Below are 20,210 nucleotides of genomic sequence, written 5' to 3' on the forward strand. Positions count from 1 at the left end.
GAAATACGTTGCAGGATTAGATGAAAAAAAACTTTACCATTTTTTAACAGAAATTACCAGAAGATGATCATCAATGTTGAAAGAAGAATAATTTAGTATCTAATCATTGTTGCAAAGAATAGAAGTACGTTGCAGGATTAGATGAAAAAAATCGTTGCCATTGTAAAAAGAAAAAGAATTATGGTTCGGTTAGCGGCGGGGGTTCATGACCCTTTCAAATGAACATCTCGCAATCGTTTTTCGCAGTTTTAATCTCGCCGGCGATCGCGTTCTTTGAGAACTTTGAAACCCGTCGACACGCCGGTCGCTTTTTGACTCCGACACTTTGGAATGTTAAAGCGCACCGCTTCCCCTGCGATTCAGAAACGTTTTCAGCATGGTTTTTCAACAAAGGAGGTTTGCATGCTTGCGCAAACAAGTCTCTCGGTCGCTTTCACTGCAAGCATTTACCCCTGCGGAAAAGCCTCGGGAAGCCTCGTTCAAAGCTTGCGGGCAACGTCTGCCGCGCGATTGGCTTGGAAAAGTAGAGGAGGTAGTTTCATTTTGCAAATTGGAGACTGAACACGACAGGACAGACATCAAAAGACGTTCCACGCTTGTCGTTGCTTCTTCTTTGGTGACCCTTCCATGTGTTTTCCCTCCTGCGAATCCACTGGAAATAGTTGCTCGCATTAAACGCGCAAGGGCGAGATCTTTATTCCGGGAAACGGTATTACAAACTGTGACGAGTGGTCTGCTAACGAAATAAACAAAGAGGAACATTTAAAACTAATTAAATTAACGGTGACTCGTAGCGTTGGAATATTTTTCCGACGCGTCGCTCGATACCATTCCAATCAAAGCGTACGATTATTTAAACAGCACGATATTTTTATAAATATACGAGGGTCGTTCGGCGAGTAAACAGACTATAGTTAACGCTTCGACGGCCGCACGTTTCGCGCGATGACCGTGGCTTGCCGCCAGCCATTTCCGTAAGAGTTTCAACCTGATAAAAAGCTCCCCAACTGTTTCTCGACTGGAAAATCTGCTTATTTAGAATTATGAATTTATCACAGGGAAAGTAAAAAGGAACAGTTTATTCACCGTTCTTACATTATAGTCTCCTCTGACCATCGTTGGTTCTATTATAGTGGTGCATGGATGCACCAGCTGCAACGTGCAATTGCACTTTTTCAAATGAAACTTGCTGACTTTTTTTTGAATGTATCGATTCCTTGGGTCACTCTGCCTAGAAAAGGTATGAGGTACAGTCATGGTCGAATCGATACTTAAAATATTTCATTTCATTCCCTACGACTCTACATAAACGCTTATAACTTTAGAAATTTTTATTTTTATATTCCAGTATCAAACGTAAATATTCATTAGTTAATAAAAACCGAAGGAACAAATCAGCCGCTACTACTGTTTCGAAACTTATAATATTAAACATAGTGCGATAAAAAATTTATAATACAGTTCAGTTAAGTTACTAGTGTGCCAATTTTATTTACTTCTCAAGGCAGTGATACTGTAATAATAATATCAGTATTAAGTAACAGTAGATAGATTATTCTAAAATTGTATATTTATTTTATTTTTTCAGCAAAATCTATTCCATAAAAGAATACAAGAAAAGTTGAAGGGTAGAATTTGGTTGATACTTTCCAAGAAGGGTTAATCCACCCCCATCGACGAAACTTTGAGCGCGTTCTATGAACAATGTGCGTTGGAATAAATACCTGGTGACCATTTATTAGCTCACCAAGACGGTAAATTTCGATAAGAGAACCACGTAGAGTCTCACCCACGTTGCAACGGGTTATTGAACCTGTAAGAATCGCGGACGAAGTGAATCCCTGCTCATCGCGAGAAGAAAAAGTATAAAAGGGGTATCCTCTCAGGGACGCTTTTATCGGAAACGGATAATATCATCCGCGATATATGCGACAACGAAGACCAGAAAAAAGTATCCATGGTTCTCTGCCCTTTTTTTCTTTTTTCCTGCCCGCTGTCTTCTCGCCGCAGCCTCATGTTCATTACGCTGGTTTTACGACAACATTTTTCGTCGGGCACGTCCTCTCGCGAGGGCGCGCGTTGCGTCTCGTCGCCGTATTTTCGCGTACAAAATGCTCGATACGCCCGTGCACCGGTGTATTTTTCCAGTGAAAATTTATGTTTCCTCGTGCTCTGGACCCGTTTCCGCCACCCTTATTATTTACCGCCTGCCCCCCCACCCGGAACCGAACTAATTAATTTTTCCGGTAATTGGAATCGCGTGCCGCTGAAATCGAACATGTTTGATCGATAATGATTATACCGTTGTTACGGGCTACTGTAAAATCTCAATTATCGATACGTCGTTTGAAAGTAATTTGTATCGTCGAATGAAATTTCAAGCACTGGGGCGTTCCTGCATATTTTATTCCGTAGGCATCGTGCAATTAATTTCTGAAACAATTGGAGTTATACAGGGAGTTCGGCCACCCCTGGGAAAAATTTTAATGGGGGATTCTAGAGGACAAAATAAGACGAAAATCAAGAATACCAATTGGTTGATGGAGGCTCCGTTAAAATGTTATTAACAATTAAATTGAAAAATTTCAAATCGTTCTGGAAAAATTATTTTTGATTGCGGAGGTCAATTACAATCATTTTTGGTGAATACACATACCCCCGAAATCTTACCCATTTTCGAGAAAAAAAATCGAATAGGTGCCTAAATTTTTCGACGAAAAAAAAAATTTCAAATCGTTCTGGAAAAATTATTTTTGATTGCAGGGGTCAATTACAATAAATTTTGGTGAATGGACATACCTTCGAAATCCTACCCACTTTCTAGAAAAAAAATCGAGGTGTAAAATTTTTCGACGGAAAAAAAAAATTTCAAATCGTTTTGAAAAAATTATTTTCGGTTGCGGGGGTCACTTACAATCATTTTTGGTGAATAGGCATACCCCCGAAATCTTGCGCATTTTCGAGAAAAAAATTCAGTACGGGTGAAACTTTAAACGTTAATAACTTTTTAACGAAGCCTCAATCAACAAATTGGTTATCTTGATTTTCGTATTATTTTGGACTCTAGAATTCCCCATTAAAATTTTTCCCAGGGGTGGCCTAACACCCTGTATAATTTTATAAACGTCGAACAAAAACTTTTATCCTTTTTGTAACATTTCAGCTGTGGTTTTAGAAATAATTAAATTCTCAGGCAATATTGAGAAATATTGAATGGAAAGGGAAGAGAAACGATATGAGAAACTTGGAATTTTTATATTTTCAAAACAAAATTTAAAATTAAAATTTTTTAAAACAGTTATCATTACTGCTGATAAAGAATTGTGTGAGCATAATTCGTGTTGTGTTTGTATGAGAAAAGCTTTGAAGAACATCGTCGTGTTTCAGCGAAACGTAAATGAATTTCGAAACTTTCGTGTCGATCTTAATCGCCGCGAGAACAATTAATCGCTGGCATCAAAGTCGTTGGTAATCTATAAGAACGCTACACTCGATCGATTCAGGGAATAATAAAACGCTTTAGGAACATTGGAGCTACCGTTGGATTGGACTTATTGTTTAAAGCAGCTAAGACGCATTGTTCGAACTTTTTCGATTAAAACTTCCTCGATGTCGTTTTCTCTTGCCTTTGTCCTGCAAAATGCTTCAGGTCGATCATTTACATTCTTCCAAGATAAATTGGGCGGGTCCGTTGCCACGACAGCGTCGAAAAACAATTCGACGTCCATTTAAATGTTGCTGTAAAAATCAAAATTTAGACGTATCTTTGGTCGTGGAACTTTTATTATTTGAGCTGCATATAATTTTACTTTTATTCGATATCACACTTGGAAAAGAAATTGCTGTAATGATGTTCAATTTTAATTATAATTCGCCGAACGTTAAAAAGTCTAATCTTGATTTACGAACTGGAATAGCCCGAGTGTTTTTAACGAAAAAACAAGTCGGTTGAGAAATTGACTTCTCTACTTGACTGATTACATCTGCATACTCCGTTATCGATTGCAGAGATAAAGTAAATCCTCCGGGGGAATGCCGCGGAAAATAAGGAGCCACCATAAATTGTGTTTCCCCGACGTCGTGTAATATCCTTAATAATACACTGTTTCACGGTAATTTGGAATTTTAATAACAATTATGGGAACGTATAATTCGATCGCTAGGTTAATCGCCTCAGCTAATTTTCGTTCCTCTAGCCGTTTCTCGCGTTCGCCAATTTATCTTGCGCTAATAAAACCTACCATTTTATCGATCTTTAAAAAGGCTCAGGTTCATAACTTTTTAAGCAGAAATATAAACACACGCATTTCATCTTCGACGCATTGTAGTCGTTCTCTTTTGTTGCATTTAATACTACTAAGAGCTGAAAATCCCAATTCGCATAGGCATGGCGTTGAAAATTGCATCGAAACAGACTTTTTTTTTACTATCGCAGGGTACATACTCTTCCCTAATGGAACTCCGGAATGTCTATATGGATAACTCCGCGGATTTGATTTCAGCACACCGATAACGTAAAATAATTTTCAAATATGTTCTTGCATAGTTCTTTATATTATATCAAATATATTTAATTAACACGTTAACTGGAATCTTAAAATTTTTTACGAGAGCAAAACTGTATTTAAAAATTGTCTTAAGAGTTTCGTGACCTCTCTGAAATTCATGAATCCCATTCAAATTTGTTTCCTTGGATCGATTAGATATAAAATGTTTTCTAATTACTTTTAAATATCAAAATACTTCATCTTCCTATAAAAGATATATTTTTATAGTAATTATTATTCATTGAATTAGTTTGACTGTCAAGAATGACATATCAGTTTCTACAACTTTCATTTAGATTTGTTAAAACTGCGGGTCCTGAATAATTTTATCTCGCAAATTGTTGAGTTATAAGCTAGCATTTTTACGGTCCCAGTGCAGTAAAATAATTTTCAAATACGTGCTTGCATACTTTGTATTATATTAAGTATATTTAATTAACACGTTGACTGGAATGTTAAAATTTTGTACGAGATCAAAACTATATTTAAAATTTGTCTTAAGAGTTTCGTGACCTCTCTGAAATTCATGAATCCTATTCAAATTTGTTTCCTTGGATCGATTAGATATAAAATGTTTTATTATTCTTAAATATCAAAATACTTCATCAATGTATAAAAAATACATTTTTATACTAATTATTATCATAAATTAAATTACTTTGACTGTCAAGAATGAGGGGTTCCTGATAGAGGTTCTGAATAATTTTATCTCACGATTAGAGAACGCTTGTGTGACTCGTAAATCAACGAGAAGGGAATCGTTGAGTTATAAGTTGGCGTTTTTTGCGGTCCCAGTGCGTAATTTTTCCGGGTTTCAATAAAACGTTCCGTTGAAGACATCCTCGTAATGTTCGTCGCTAGGAAAAATGAAAATGATCCCCCTCCCGGGTCCCGTTCGCAGTCCCATTAGGTTTTTATTTAGCGTCGCCTGTGCCCGCGATATCTCCGAGCACTTACCTGCGCGAGTATTGAAACGCACACATAGCACGCCGGTGTTTTACCGTTAATTGCAACGACGGAGAAACCGCGGCGGATCGCGGCCATAAAATACGTTTATCACCCCCTAAAGTCATGGCGCCACCGCTGCCTCCGCGGGACCCCATTAATACGCAAATTGCGACCGCGAATTCCTCGGTGCGACGTGGACTAATATGCAAGTCGATATTGCTTCAGAAAGTCATTAGGTGTTTCTATTATTCCGATCGAACGGAAGGGCGGGATACAAATTACGGAAATCCTGAGCCTCGTGCGTGGTAGATTGATGATACTTCCCTATTACGCCCTCCGCCTTCCAAATTGAACGACATTGCACAGCGTTCCACTTTATTTCTATTTTCCATATAAATTTCAACGTTACATTTTAACCGTTACTAACTATGCGTATTGCATTTACCTCGTGTTAAATAATTTTATTGCAATCGTAACTATAAATTGCCCTAAATTCTTTATGGTGTCTACTGGCGCGTGCATAGTAATTGCTTTATAATGTTGCCTGCGCATTACCCGTGTACATTTTACACTGGCCATAGTAATTAAGGAACAACCTGCTCAAACGACTTTACCGCTTAGAGAGTACGATTTTTTTTTTTTAAGCACTTTAATAAATTTTACTCTGGAAACGTAATTGTGCCATTTTCGACGATGCTCGGGAACGTTTAAAACGAAAGCTTTTTCGAGTAATCGAGACAAAGGGAAATTATATTAACGAATAAATGAAGCTACAAAATACTTACTGTTTGCGCCAATTAATTAAATGCGAGCTGTATGATTTTAACACCACTTTGAATCTTTTTGCTCCGCAATATTAGAACTCGAGAGAAACTACTTTCGTCGAGTCGAACTTGGGAAACGCATCTCGAAGGGGAAGAATTTTTTTTGGTTACGTTCTGAAAGTTTTCCTCGTCGATTGATTCCGGCTCGACGAAACTTGTTACAGTTTCGGCTCGAGCTCGTTTGAAGATGAAAGTACACAGTAGACTTCTCGATACAGAGAAGTTTAAATAAGAGGAAGTTTTCTCGATAAAAATTGTGAAATTACCGACGGCTTTGTCGCGTAATCAACGTTAATAAAGGGAAACATGTCTGGACGCAAACACGTCGGTTCGTAATTATGTATTAACTTCTGCAGCTTGATCGACACAGGGAAACGTTTGGCTAACAGGTCCGTAGCCAAATTATTGCAGAGCACAATGTTTGCAGAGTTGATTAAAAGATATTTCAACTCGCGGCTAACTTTGCGTTAATAATACGTGGGCGTGGACCTCTGTCAATTAAACGAATGAATTTCAGAAAGGTTCGATGACATTACGGTGAAATTTCAATTAACGGAAAATGTTTCCCAATGTAAGCAAACGTTTAATCTTTCATTTTTAAATATTCAGTGTTATACAAGCGTTTTCGAGTATTATTTAAAATCAGACAAAATATGAACTTCGTCCTGCAGATTATATTTTTTTTACTATCACCAATTTCCTCCCAATAAATTAAAACGTTTAATCCATTAAAGTCACACTGCATCGCAATTAAAATATTCCAAAAAATTAACTTTGCTGTACGAATTTAAAAAGTGATTTATTTTACTGCGGCAAATTTCGGTATTATTTTATAATTTCAGTATTACATTTTTTCGAATGAGTTACTCAGTGTTACATTGTGGTTCAAGGAACATACAGGGTGTTCGGCCACCCATGGGGAAAAATTTTAATAGAGGATTCTAGAGGCCAAAATGAGACGAAAATGAAGAATACCAATTTGTTGATGGAGGCTTCGTTAAAAAGTTATTAACAATTAAATTCAAAAATTTCAAATCGTTCTGGAAAAATTATTTTTAGTTGCAGGGGTCAATTACAAGCATTTTTGGTCAACAGACCTAACCCCAAAATCCTACTCAGTTTCGAGAAAAAAATTCGAGTAAGTGCTGAGTGTTTTGGATGAAAAAAAAGACTTTCGAATCGTCTTGGAAAAATTATTTTTAGTTGCAGGGGTCAATTGCAAGCATTTTTGGTCTACAGACATAACCCCGAAATCCTACTCAGTTTCGAGAAAAAAATTCGAGAAGGTGTGAAATTTTTCGACAAAATTAAAAAATTTCAAATCGCTCTAAAAAAATTATTTTTGATTGCAGGGACCAATTATAATCATTTTTGATCAATAGACATATCCTCGAAATCCTAACCATTTTCGAGAAAAAAATTCCTTACCGAAAATATAATTTCTGGCCAGAAATGTCTGCCCGAATTTTCATGCGAATCTTTAAAACGTCATAACTTCTGAACGGATTGGACGATTTTAATGTTTAAAAAAGCAAACTACGCGTATTTTAGTATAGAATATGTAGCAATTATAAAAATATTCGAAAAGTTGTTCCTTGACCCCGTAATATTAGAAAAACCTCATAAAAATGGTCCAATTTTCAAACAGCCATAACACCTACAATTGTGAATATATTTCAATGAAACTTTTTTGTGAAGTAGAGCTCATGGGTACCTACAAAAAAGTATTAGACAACTTTTCTGTAGGACGTCAAGCGAAATTATTAAAAATCAAAAACGAATTTTTAAGGAAAATCGACAGGGGGTAGGTGCTTAAATTTTTCGACAAAATCAAAAAATTTCAAATTGTTTTGGAAAAATTATTTTTAGTTGCAGGGGTCAATTGCAAGCATTTTTGGTCAACAGACATACCCCCGAAATCCTACTCAGTTTCAAGAAAAAAATTCCTTACCGAAAATATAATTTCTGGCCAGAAATGTCTGCCCGAATTTTCATGCGAATCTTTAAAATGTCATAACTTCTGAACGGATTGGACGATTTTAATGTTTAAAAAAGCAAACTACGCGTATTTTAGTATAGAATATGTAGCAATTATAAAAATATTCGAAAAGTTGTTCCTTGACCCCGAAATATTAGAAAAACCTCATAAAAATGGTCCAATTTTCAAACAGCCATAACACCTACAATTGTGAATATATTTCAATGAAACTTTTTTGTGAAGTAGAGCTCATGGGTACCTACAAAAAAGTATTAGACAACTTTTCTGTAGGACGTCAAGCGAAATTATTAAAAATCAAAAACGAATTTTTAAGGAAAATCGACAGGGGGTAGGTGCTTAAATTTTTCGACAAAATCAAAAAATTTCAAATTGTTTTGGAAAAATTATTTTTAGTTGCAGGGGTCAATTGCAAGCATTTTTGGTCAACAGACATACCCCCGAAATCCTACTCAGTTTCAAGAAAAAAATTCCTTACCGAAAATATAATTTCTGGCCAGAAATGTCTGCCCGAATTTTCATGCGAATCTTTAAAATGTCATAACTTCTGAACGGATTAGACGATTTTAACGTTTAAAAAAGCAAACTACGCGTATTTTGATGGAGAATATGTAGAAATTGCAAAAATATTCGAAAAGTTGATCCTTTACCTCGCAAAATGAGAAAAACCCCATAAAAATGGTCCAATATTCAAACAGCCATAACAACTACAATTGTGAATATATTTCAATGAAACTTTTTTCTGAAGTAGAGCTCATGGGTACCTACAAAAAAGTATTACACAACTTTTCTCTAGGGTGTCAAACAAAATTACTAAAAATGAAAAAGGAATTTTTAAGAAAAATCGACAGGGGGTAGGTGCCTAAATTTTTCGGCGAAATTGAAAAGTTTGAAATCGTTCTGGAAAAATTATTTTCGGTTTCGGGGGTCAATTACAATCATTTTTGGTGAATAGACATACCCCCGAAATCCTACCCACTTTCTAGAAAAAAATTCGGGAAAGTGTGAAACTTTTCGACGGAAAAAAAAAATTTCAAATCGTTTTGGAAAAATTATGTACGGTTGCGGGGATCAATTACAATCATTTTTGGTGAATAGATATACCCCGGAAATCTTGCGCATTTTCGAGAAAAAAATTCAGTACGGGCGGAACTTTAAACGTTAATAACTTTTTAACGAAGCCTCCATCAACAAATTGGTATTCTTAATTTTCGTCTTATTTTGGCCTCTAGAATCCCTCATTAAAATTTTTCCCAGAGGTAGCTAATCACCCTGTATATTACCGAGTTTTATCATAATAAATGGTTGATGAAGAAGAAAAAAAAATCGGGAAAACGTCCAGACAGACACCATTGTACGGATTGAGTACCTAACGACGGTACATATAAGGTATTCCACAAATTGCAGCCAATCGGACTGCAGTGGAAGTTGAAACGCATAAGGATCGTGTTTTTTACGGTCATCCCACTTGTTCGGCGAGTATCCAGAATTTTATGATTGCGCCGGACTACGAACTGGTCGTGGAAATACCACAAAAGCAGTCGAAAGAATTCAACGAAAAAAGGTCGGAAAAAATTACGAGAGAAACTTTATCCTTTCATGGTCAAATTTCGACGATCGTTTAAAAAAAGAATCTCTCTTGGCACATTCTGCGAAAAGATCTCTTGCGTTCATAAATCGATGATTATCGCTTAAACCATTTATTTATGAAAAAACATGAGTATTTTCTGTAGCACCGATTTCTATCAATCGATGGTATGTTAATGGAACGTTCATTAAATGAGCCATCCGGAGTTGATTTTATTCGTCCGATGTACAAATAAAATTGAAATCGTTTTCAGAAGCTTAAATTATAGAAAATACGAATTCCAATATTTAAATAAGATTGATAACTAAATTACAATATTTAAATAAGTTTGATAATAATTACTTTATCCACGAAAACTTCATGTATGCACAAGTGTGCTACCGAGTCGTTTTCTATGAATATTTTATAAAGGTGTTTCATAAATAAATTTTTCGACAATGTGCACATGAAATTGTCAAATTCTTTGAAGTTTTTCGAAGAATGTTAATGAATTTGATTACATTACTAATACATAGTTTGACGACATAGGTGTACGAATATTATAATGTTCTCGATTAATCTCGATTGTCGAATATCGAAATCAGTAGATTTTAACGTGAAAGAAAATTTCAGTCTTCGCGAATGGTTATACGCGCCACTTCGGAATCGAGCTGGAACGAGAAGCTTTGGAGTCACGTTCCGGAGTCAAATATCAGAGAAAAGGAGAAGGGATCTCGACTTCGTTCAGGCAAAGGGCGAGAAGTCTGTTTTCGATTTCCGTCACGAGAAGAGACCGAGACGTTTATAAAACCGCCGTGCTGCATTTCGAATGTAACAAGCTTGAAACGGAAGCCAAGTTAACCCTTTAGCTGCAACAAGAAACACGATTGTCTCAACAAAATTTCTATTATTTCATAAAATATAAGTATACATATAGGTATCATCGTAAACAATTACATACTAAACAATTTTGCAACAAGTTGTAAATTCAAAGTGGCGGTCACCGGTGTCCACCATGGCAGTCAACGTATTAAATATTTTTTATTTTCTTGCAGATTTAACCCCTTACGAGGAAGAAAAGAAAAGAAATAGACAAGAATATAATATCGTATAATTTGCTGACAAAATCAATAAATATAATTATAGAAAATATTAATTGAATGTAAGTAAAAGTCAATCTAGCTCTGAGAATAAAAGACGTTCATTTTACTTTGCGTAAAGAAGTACTTCATATGAAATGCAGTCATACGTTATCGATTGCTTATATTATTCTATAGAACTTTGTGGACGGAGATGGGATCTGACATTGACAATGTATTTTATATTCCATTTTTGTACGGTATTCTTCAGAATGCGGCGCTGTACATAATGAAGGTTTCCCGATGCAGTTTCGACGATAAAACCACGTTTGTGTGCGTTTACAATTCCCTTTATCCTTTTTACTACACGAGGACGGTATTATGCTGTAAACAATGCAGTTACTCCCCGTTGTATCCAAAGCATTGCAATTCTAGTTATAAAAATTCTTCCTATTAGGTATCGCGTAAGAAAAAATTGAATCCCACACAGAAATCGAACTGGACTGAGTTAATGTAGCGGAGGTTATAGGATTAGACAATAAAACGACACATATACTTTTTAGGTTATATTTTAACATTGCACGAATCGTTGCATACATGGTACTACTCTTCAACTGTTATACTCAAAGAAAAAATGGTGTGCACGTTTGCCAACGAGGAAAAGAGAAATATTTCCAACACGTGCATGCTCGCCAACATGGAAATGAGAAACATTTCCAACAGTTAAAATGTAAAATCTTTACGAATGTGACGTCATGCACGAAGCCTAGGGAGTTCGTGGTCACCAGACGCAAATAGTTCCCGATCACGAAAATAGCAGAGATTATGTTAAATGGCTCGCGAACACGGCCGATGCATCTTTCTGTCAACGGTGGAGTGCGAGTGTGAAAGACACGAGAAAGCTTGCTCTTGCGATTCGAGCACCGGGGTGGAACAAAGACGGAGAAAAAGGGAAGAAGTGATCGAAGATCTTTTGGGCTCCGTGGCACGAGTGCGAGAAGGACGGACCAATCGGAGAAAAAGGTTCCAGCGAATGACTGGCCGAGGGTGGAAAGGGAGGGAAACAGAAGACGGAACGATAGGCGGAGATAAACAAGCGCGAGAGAGAGGGGCGAACGGGACACGCACGGTGGCGGGACAAAGACGGGAACAAGAGATCGTACTCGATGCTCGTCGGGCGAAGTTAGTTAGCAGTCGATGCGCACACGCCACGCGCTCCGGACGTACGTCGTCTCGTTCCTCTTGTGTGTCCTGTTGTGTCGCGCGACCGTCTGTTCCTTTCGGTTCGTCAACGTGTCCGGTTCTCGTGGCGGGGAAATCCGCGGCTTCCGCTCGAAAGCGAGTTTCCTCGACCCGTTCGAAGAAACTCGGTCGACTTCGCGGCTCGATGACAAAAGTTACGTGAAACGACTCGTGTCAGTGATGGTCGCGATATTTCGGTGAACTTTGTTCGTTCGATGGTTCGAGATCTCCGTGGCAAGTGTACGTGATAAGGTTAAGTAGGTTCTGCATTATCGAGGAATCGCAGTGATTTCGAGAGGCACGTTAGCGACGAGAATGGTCATTTCGTGCTGGGGGTCGAACGAAACGTAAACACGGACGAATAGGTTCGTTGACGCCGCTGGCGATCGAAAGACGCTGGAATATATTCCCAAGACACGAAGCAAGGTACGAAACAAATGCTGCGGGCCAAGTTCGACGATAAATCGAATCGTTCGATACGTACGTGTATCTTTGGGAAACGATCGATAGGGAGCGTTGTTTTGCAAAATGTACGACGCGTAGCCTCCTTAAAACGCTGAAATATGCACGCGACAGATCGCGGCGCTTCGTGCCCAATTGGCCCCCGATATTTTCGAACGGTATTTGAATTTTAAAACCGCGGCACGGGACGACGTGAACGGTGGATCAATCATGGCTGCACGGTGGCAATGACAGGATGGCGTTTATTAATAACTTCGTGACAGAAGTGACGTGCCGGTTCGGACGAACGTCGAGCTTTCGTGTTTTTTGCGCGTAACGATAAATCACACCGTTTCGTTGCCAGTAAGCCGAACCCTGAGCAATGAAACTTTTCCGTTTCCACTATTATATCGTACGCGAGCGGCAAGTGACTCACTTCACGGGCGTGTTCTATGGGGTTTTTTTTTGTTACCGTGGTTTGAAATAGCGCGACGAGATCATAGGAAGGGTTATTATTGCATCCGCATTCTGTCTCGCGACGTCTCGACGTACAAAGTTTATGGTCGACGAACTTTGACACAGAGCAGGACATTTTTATTCGAAGTATATGCTCGTGTAGCTATTTGTATGCTGCTTAGAAGTATTCGTAATAATTTTCTTGTACAGAATAATGTACTATATGTTAACATGTTGATTGTCAATGGTGGTCGATGATGACTTTAAACTTACACCGTGTTGTCAAATCGTGAAAAATGGTACTGTCGTTAGGAATGCTGTGAAGCGAAAGTAATCTTAGAAATAATTTCACAACTGTAATTGAAGTTGTTGGAGTCATTAATTATATTTCATAATCTTCAAGAAATACTACTTAAGTGTGCCCTATTAACCCTCGAGTTGGTCATTGAATGCATTCTGGTGGCTCTTGAGTGGGATTCTGATATGACACTGTGTCTCTTAAGATAAATAAGATTTATTTGGTTTCTTACGGTACTTTGAATACAATGTTATTCGAAAATATTTAAACGAAGATAAATGTAACGTACTCTCATTCCTTTAATGTAATTATCTTTGGTGGCTTAATACTTAATTGCTTAGTTGTTAAAATTTTTTTGATATAATTATTATAGTGATAATTATTGCAGCGATTATCGTAATAATTTCTCTAAATTCACGGTTAAATGAAATGGTAACACATTTAATGTCCTAAATATTAAAATTAAAATATGTTTTTTTGAAACTAATTATTTTTTACTGCAAGTGGTACTTAGTGCAGGAAATAGTTGCACCACTCAACGTACTTAAAAAAGTTTTATTCCGTTTAAAAAAACGAAGTTCGTATGCTCTCCACGTGATTATATGACCCTTGAAACTATTCAACTTTCGTTATACAACATTTTTTAATATCAACGGTTTTGTAGATATTACAGTGGATCGATTTAAATGAACCTGTATAATTGAAAGTATTTTATATTAAAAAATAATCTTGTAAGGTTGAATATGTTAGAGAATACACAGCAGGCCTGAAGAGGTTAGGATAACAAGTTCTCAGTTCATCGAGTGATGATAAATTTACGATCGCTACTGTTCATGCTCATCGTCTGATTGCTACCATTCGTAATCTCGCTGGAATGCTTCGAAATCATCGATATTCGTTAAGCTCGCTTCGCTGCAGACACTGTATTATACAATAAAACACACCGTAGAAGGAATTCAGAGATGAGATCATTGCGAGTGCACAAAAGTAGGCGGACGGGCGATTCAATAAACCGGAGGACGAAGGTCAAGCTTAAATCATCCAATATGTTAACATTTTTATTTTCGTAGGCGTTCGTTCTTGCTAATACGAAAGGATTTCAATCGTAATTCCTAAAAATATTTCTTCGGTGTACAGTTCAGGATGGAAATTTTTCGTCACTCTTACGTATAGATGCATGTTCGTAAAATGGATTATACAGGGTGTTCGCCAGAATAAGACGAAAATCAAGAATATTAATTTCTTGACTGAGGCTTGATTAAAAAGTTATTAAAAAATTAAATTCAAAAATTTCAAATCATTCTGAAAAAATTATATTTAGTTACAGGGGTCAATTATAAGCATTTTTGGTGAATACTCATACCCCTGAATTCCTACCCACTTTCGAGAAAAAAATTCGAGTAGGTACTAAAATTTTTAAACGAAATTAAAAAATTTTAAATCATACTAAAAAAATTATATTTAGTTAGAAGGGTCAATTATAAGCATTTTTGGTGAATGGACATACCCCGAAATCCTACATATTTTCGAGAAAAAAATTCGTAAATTTGTGAAACTTTTCGACAAAATTAAAAAATTTCAAATTATTCTAAAAAAATTATTTTCGGTTGTGGGGATCAATTATAATCATTTTTGGTCATTAGACATACCCCCGAAATCCTACCCACTTTCGAGAAAAAAATTCGAGGTGTGAAATTTTTCGACAAAATTAAAAAATTTCAAATTGTTTTGGAAAAATTATTTTCGGTTGCGGGGTACAATTACAATTATTTTTGGTGAATAGACCTACCCCTGAATTACTACCCACTTTCTAGAAAAAAATTCAATACAGGCGGAACTTTAAACGTTAATAACTTTTTAATGAAGCCTCCATCAACAAATTAGTATTCTTGATTTTCGTCTTCTTTTGGCCTCTAGAATCTCCCATTAAAATTTTTCCCAGGGGTGGCCGAACACCCTGTATATGTGAATGAAATACGTTTGCAATTCTTGTTGATTATATATGTATTATTATAATCTAGGTAAATAAAATTATAACTTACGTATAAAATTGTTAGGTGATTTCAACTTAGATGTACAGGTTATAGCAACGTTTCTCAACCGTGGAGAAAGAGATCAAAATTATTATTTAATATGATTATACACAGTTTGTAAAACTTTGGTTTATCGTTAAATGAAAAACTAATGTTAGCCTTTGATGTGCGATTTGTATACAAAACTAGTAGAAATAGCCATTTGTGCGTTGCTTCTATTCATATTGAATACCTATAAAAGTTAGACATTGAAATGAAAATAAAACAACAAAGAACATAGGTTGAAGGTTGAAAATGATCCGCGTTGGCGCAGTATAATAACAGACAAACAAGGCTTTCAAATTGTATGTATGTGAAAGTAATTGAGAACATTTTTCCATTAACTTTTATTGTAATAGTTTCGTTTCAGCAGATTCAATGGAAACAATTTAAAAAGTTCCATAACTGTTTCAACCCCTGTTTGTAACCATTGTGTAACAGCTGTTTTAATTGTTCGTTTATCGTGCATTTATAATTTCTGGATATCAAATTTAACAATTCATATTAGGTATACAAATCCAATGTTTAGCTAAGGCCACTAAATATATGTTATTATTCAATTTATTATTATTATGTTTATCCTTCAATAATTGCACTTGTTTTATTGTATTTTCTTATCAAATTTCGAGGTGAAGTTCGAACCAGAACCTTGTTAAGAATAATATACATATAATATTTTAACACTGATTACTGAAGTATCCTATTTATACAGAGTGTTCGGCCACCACTGGGAAAAATTTTAATGGGATATTCTAGAGGCCAAAATAAGACGAAAATCGAGAATACCAATTTGTTAATGGTGGCTTTGTTAAAAAGTTATTAACGTTTAACGTTCTGGTCTTACTGACTTTTTTTCTCGAAAATGCACAGGATTTCGGGGGTATGTCTATTCACCAAAAATTATTGTAATTGATCCCCGCAATCGAAAATAATTTTTCCAAAACGATTTGAAATTTTTTTTCCGTCAAAAAATTTCGCACCTTCTCGAATTTTTTTCTTGAAAGTGGATAGGATTTCGGAAGTACGTGTATTCACCAAAAATGATCGTAATCGACCCCTGCAACCGAAAATAATTTTTCCAGAACGATTTGAAATTTTTGAATATAATTGTTAATAATTTTTTAACAAAGCCTCCATCAAGAAATTGGTATACTTGATTTTCGTCTTATTTTGGCATCCAGAATACTCCATTAAAATTTTTCCCAGAGGTGGTCGAACACCCTGTATATTTTACGAGCAATGAGGGAAAAGTAAAGATGCAGAACAATTAAGTGTAAGCCCCATGGTACGTATCCATTCTTCAGAATTGCAATTCGGTACCCAGGAGATTAAGTTTTTTCACGCGCAGTCACGGAGAAATGTAGAAACGAAAAATAAAGATAACAAAAAGCATGATGGATCGTGGAATACTCACATTTTCTTCTGTCTCGCGATACCTGCGATTAACGAAGATCTATCAGCTCTAGTACTATAGACATAACACAAAGAAAATGTAATCCTTCTATCTTTCGTTCAAATTAAAATTGCACGTACGTTTTTTGCGTTTTTTCACACGTTCCGTTGAAAATTGAGAAAATTTAACGTCTCGAAAACTGCATTTAACACGTTAACTGTCAGTCTAAAACCGTACAATTATTTACAAGACCAAAACTACGGTCTTAGACAATTGTAAACTTAAAATTCTAACTTAAAACTTGTATTTGTTACATTCATAACCTCACTAAAATTTATGAAGCCTATTCGAAATTATCTTCTTTAACATTTCAACATGAGAATTAATTGTTTTAGTTCCACTGTTAAAAGTTCTGTCACCCATATATGGGCAACGTAGCAGTCAAAGTGTTAAAAATGAAGTTTCCTATCAAATCTAGATAATACAGTTCTACTGTATTCAGTTTTCCAGTTTCTCTACGTTCCGAGAAAAGTTATTCGGATCCTCTTTCACACCAGCAGTCAAGAAAATGGAATAGAATTTTAATATCAGTTGCCATCCGAAACGACTCAACTTATTTTTCAAATTTTATTTTTAAAATTTAAATGACAATTGAGATTTAAATTTACATTGTTCCCGAGGGGCTAACAACTATTTAGTTAAAATAGTTTCAAAAATAATTTTGCTTATTAGAGGAAAAAGAGACAATTTTAAACACCGTGCAATCGAGGGTTAAAAAAGTAATTTTAAGAAATGGCTACCCCTGATGGGAATCGTTACTGACTCACTTTGTGTATTTCCAAGAACATCCGCAGTTAAGTGTTGGGAGCACGAAATCGGATATCGAGTTGCAACGCGAGACCCTAATTTCTCATCTAATATGAGCGAAAAATGCTGACAGTGGCTCGACCAAGGATCCCAGCTGCTCGACAAATTTAATGTCAGGGACAGCGTGTAACAAGAGACTCCTTCTAATTAATTAAGCGAAGCGTAACGTTTGCGTGGCGACTGCGTGCCGAGATAAGATGGATTTTCTCGCGTTTCAGCGCCAAGAATTTTATCAAACGGTTACGCGCGACCTTTTTTTGCATCGCGTCTCATCGGTTCGTCGAGTTCTTGTTATTGCACGTGTCTCTCGGTGGCACGCCCGATGTCGATCGATTATTTAACGCGTGTCGTGTATTTTACGTTTTCCTCTTCCCAACGAGGCTCCGCGAAGGAAGCTGAGCGAACAGTTTAAACTTGTTTCCCGCCTACGCGTCGAACGATGCATAAATTGCATCTTCGCGGCGATTAATTATTTATGTGCGTTCTTAGGGGACATGACGTGTTTATTACTAGTCTCGTGAGTCATTCTCGAGTTTTGAGTCGAGGCGTGCAGTCTTCGTCACGCTCGACTCGCTTGTAACGATAGCACAACTTCGATATCTCTTGAACGAGTAATGTGTTTTTGCAGTTTTATTTGGTGATTTTAGATCTTGGCACAAATCTCTGATCGAATCATTTAAAATTCGGACCTTGAAAAAGTGTAGAGTTTTTGAAATCTCGGGATGGAAAACGGGATTGTTTCAGAAACGAGACGAGAACAAAGACCACGGTTTAATATTCCGCATGGCGAAATGAAAATTTTCAACCACTTCTTATGTCTGAAACTTTCGTAACGCGAGTTGTGTACGCGAAAATATTTTCCAAACAAAAGACCTCCCGGTGGAAAAGGGGGTAGAAATGCAAGTTGTAGAACGTCGGGGACAAAAGCCACAGAGCGTAAAAGAGAAATTCGTTTACATTAACCGTACGAACAAACGGAAATGTAGTTTATAATTCTGCCAACGGGGAGATTACGTTTCGAAAAGGTCGTGTGTACCTCGTTTCGAGAAATCTGGCGCATTAACGTTTGAAAGTTGGTCCTTTTTCAACGCGTTTAGCTAGCTCGGCTGTTCTGCATCTAATTTCCCTAGTGCACGCCCCTTGCATCCCTTCTGGTCACAGCACATGCTCGACACACGTGTTACGCTATTATGTCAATCGTTACCACGTGGATAAATGCTCGAGCAATTTATTACTTCGAGGACTTCCTTCCATACGCGCAACGAAAAACTGAGGAAGAAGAAACACCACGCGCTAACGAGTTCACAGAGATAAACAAATTTTTGATAAAGAAAAAATTAACACAGACGAATACGTCGCGACACTTTTGAATTATTTAAACTAATTTAACCTAAGTCAAAATTGTTGTCCTTTATCACTGACTTGATTTTTCTTTCTGTTCCAGGTAAGCCGCGAAAGCTTCTCGGCACAGGTATTTATCATAATTATTGATAGTTAACAACAAAGTAGTAGGTTACCTCACAAATATGCATTTTTATTCCTGTATACTTAAAGGGGTGCTCTTTACTTTTTTGGAATCGGTAAATTGTATTGTTCTAAGTTTTTGTACATATACATATATAGTGTTTTACGAGTACAAGGTTATTTTTTCATACAAAAATAATGATTATTATAGGAGCTACGTGTTCTTATACAGGGTACTCAGCCACCCATGGGAAAAATTTACATGAGCTATTCTAGAGGCCAAAATAAGACTAAAATCAAGAGTACCAATTAGTTGACGGAGGCTTCGTTACAAAGTTATTAACGTTTAAAGTTCCGCCTATAGAACGGCAATCTGCGAACAGCTGCGTACACGCGATAGTGGTTCTCATTCAGAAAACTGTAAAGTTGTCGATGAGTCAGTAAGTAGAGAGTCTCATGCTGAGTGAGAACCACTATCACATGCACGTAGCTGAACGCAGATTGCCGTTCTACAGGCGGAACTTAAAACGTTAATAACCTTTTAACGAAGACTCAATCAACAAATTGGCATTCTTGATTTTCGTCTTATTTTGACCTTCAGAACCTCCCATTAAAAATTTCCCAAAAAATGTAGCTTTCCATGATTCTGGCCATTGTGTTTATATGAAACGAATGAATTAGGAAGCATTTTAATTAGTATGAATACACTTACGGTGTAAACTAGGAAGAAATAAAAATCTTCATAGACAAAAAAAAATGGCGGCACTTTAAAGTTGAATTTACTTTAGCATAAAAAAAGTAATAAACATCAATATTAACTTTTTTGTTCACAGTATAAAAATATTGGCGAGGATATAAACTTCCAGAAAATGAAATTTAAAAAAGATCGATTTTTAAAGTTGATATGTAATCTCCTTTGATTTTTTGAAATTGTATCCCATAAGATTTCGTTTTTCATTTTCGAAACACTAGAATAGGCACTCTGTATTATACGGCACTGGTATCGGTTAAAATGC

General features: G+C 36.4%; 1 protein-coding gene across 6 annotated transcripts in view; it reads left to right on the plus strand.

The window, feature by feature from the left end:
* C3g (C3G guanyl-nucleotide exchange factor) overlaps positions 1-20,210 on the plus strand; it is a 129,409-nt gene that overhangs the window by 35,988 nt on the left and 73,211 nt on the right. The window contains exon 1 of one of the 6 annotated variants that reach the window (XM_076770856.1): positions 12,171-12,629. The exons of the other annotated variants lie outside the window; for them this stretch is intronic. The gene's annotated coding sequence lies outside the window, so the exon portion shown is untranslated. Of the gene's footprint in view, positions 1-12,170; positions 12,630-20,210 lie in introns of those variants that run through there. 6 annotated transcript variants of the gene reach the window in all.

Source organism: Colletes latitarsis, chromosome 8, assembly GCF_051014445.1.
Source record: "Colletes latitarsis isolate SP2378_abdomen chromosome 8, iyColLati1, whole genome shotgun sequence".
Lineage (NCBI taxonomy): Eukaryota > Metazoa > Arthropoda > Insecta > Hymenoptera > Colletidae > Colletes > Colletes latitarsis.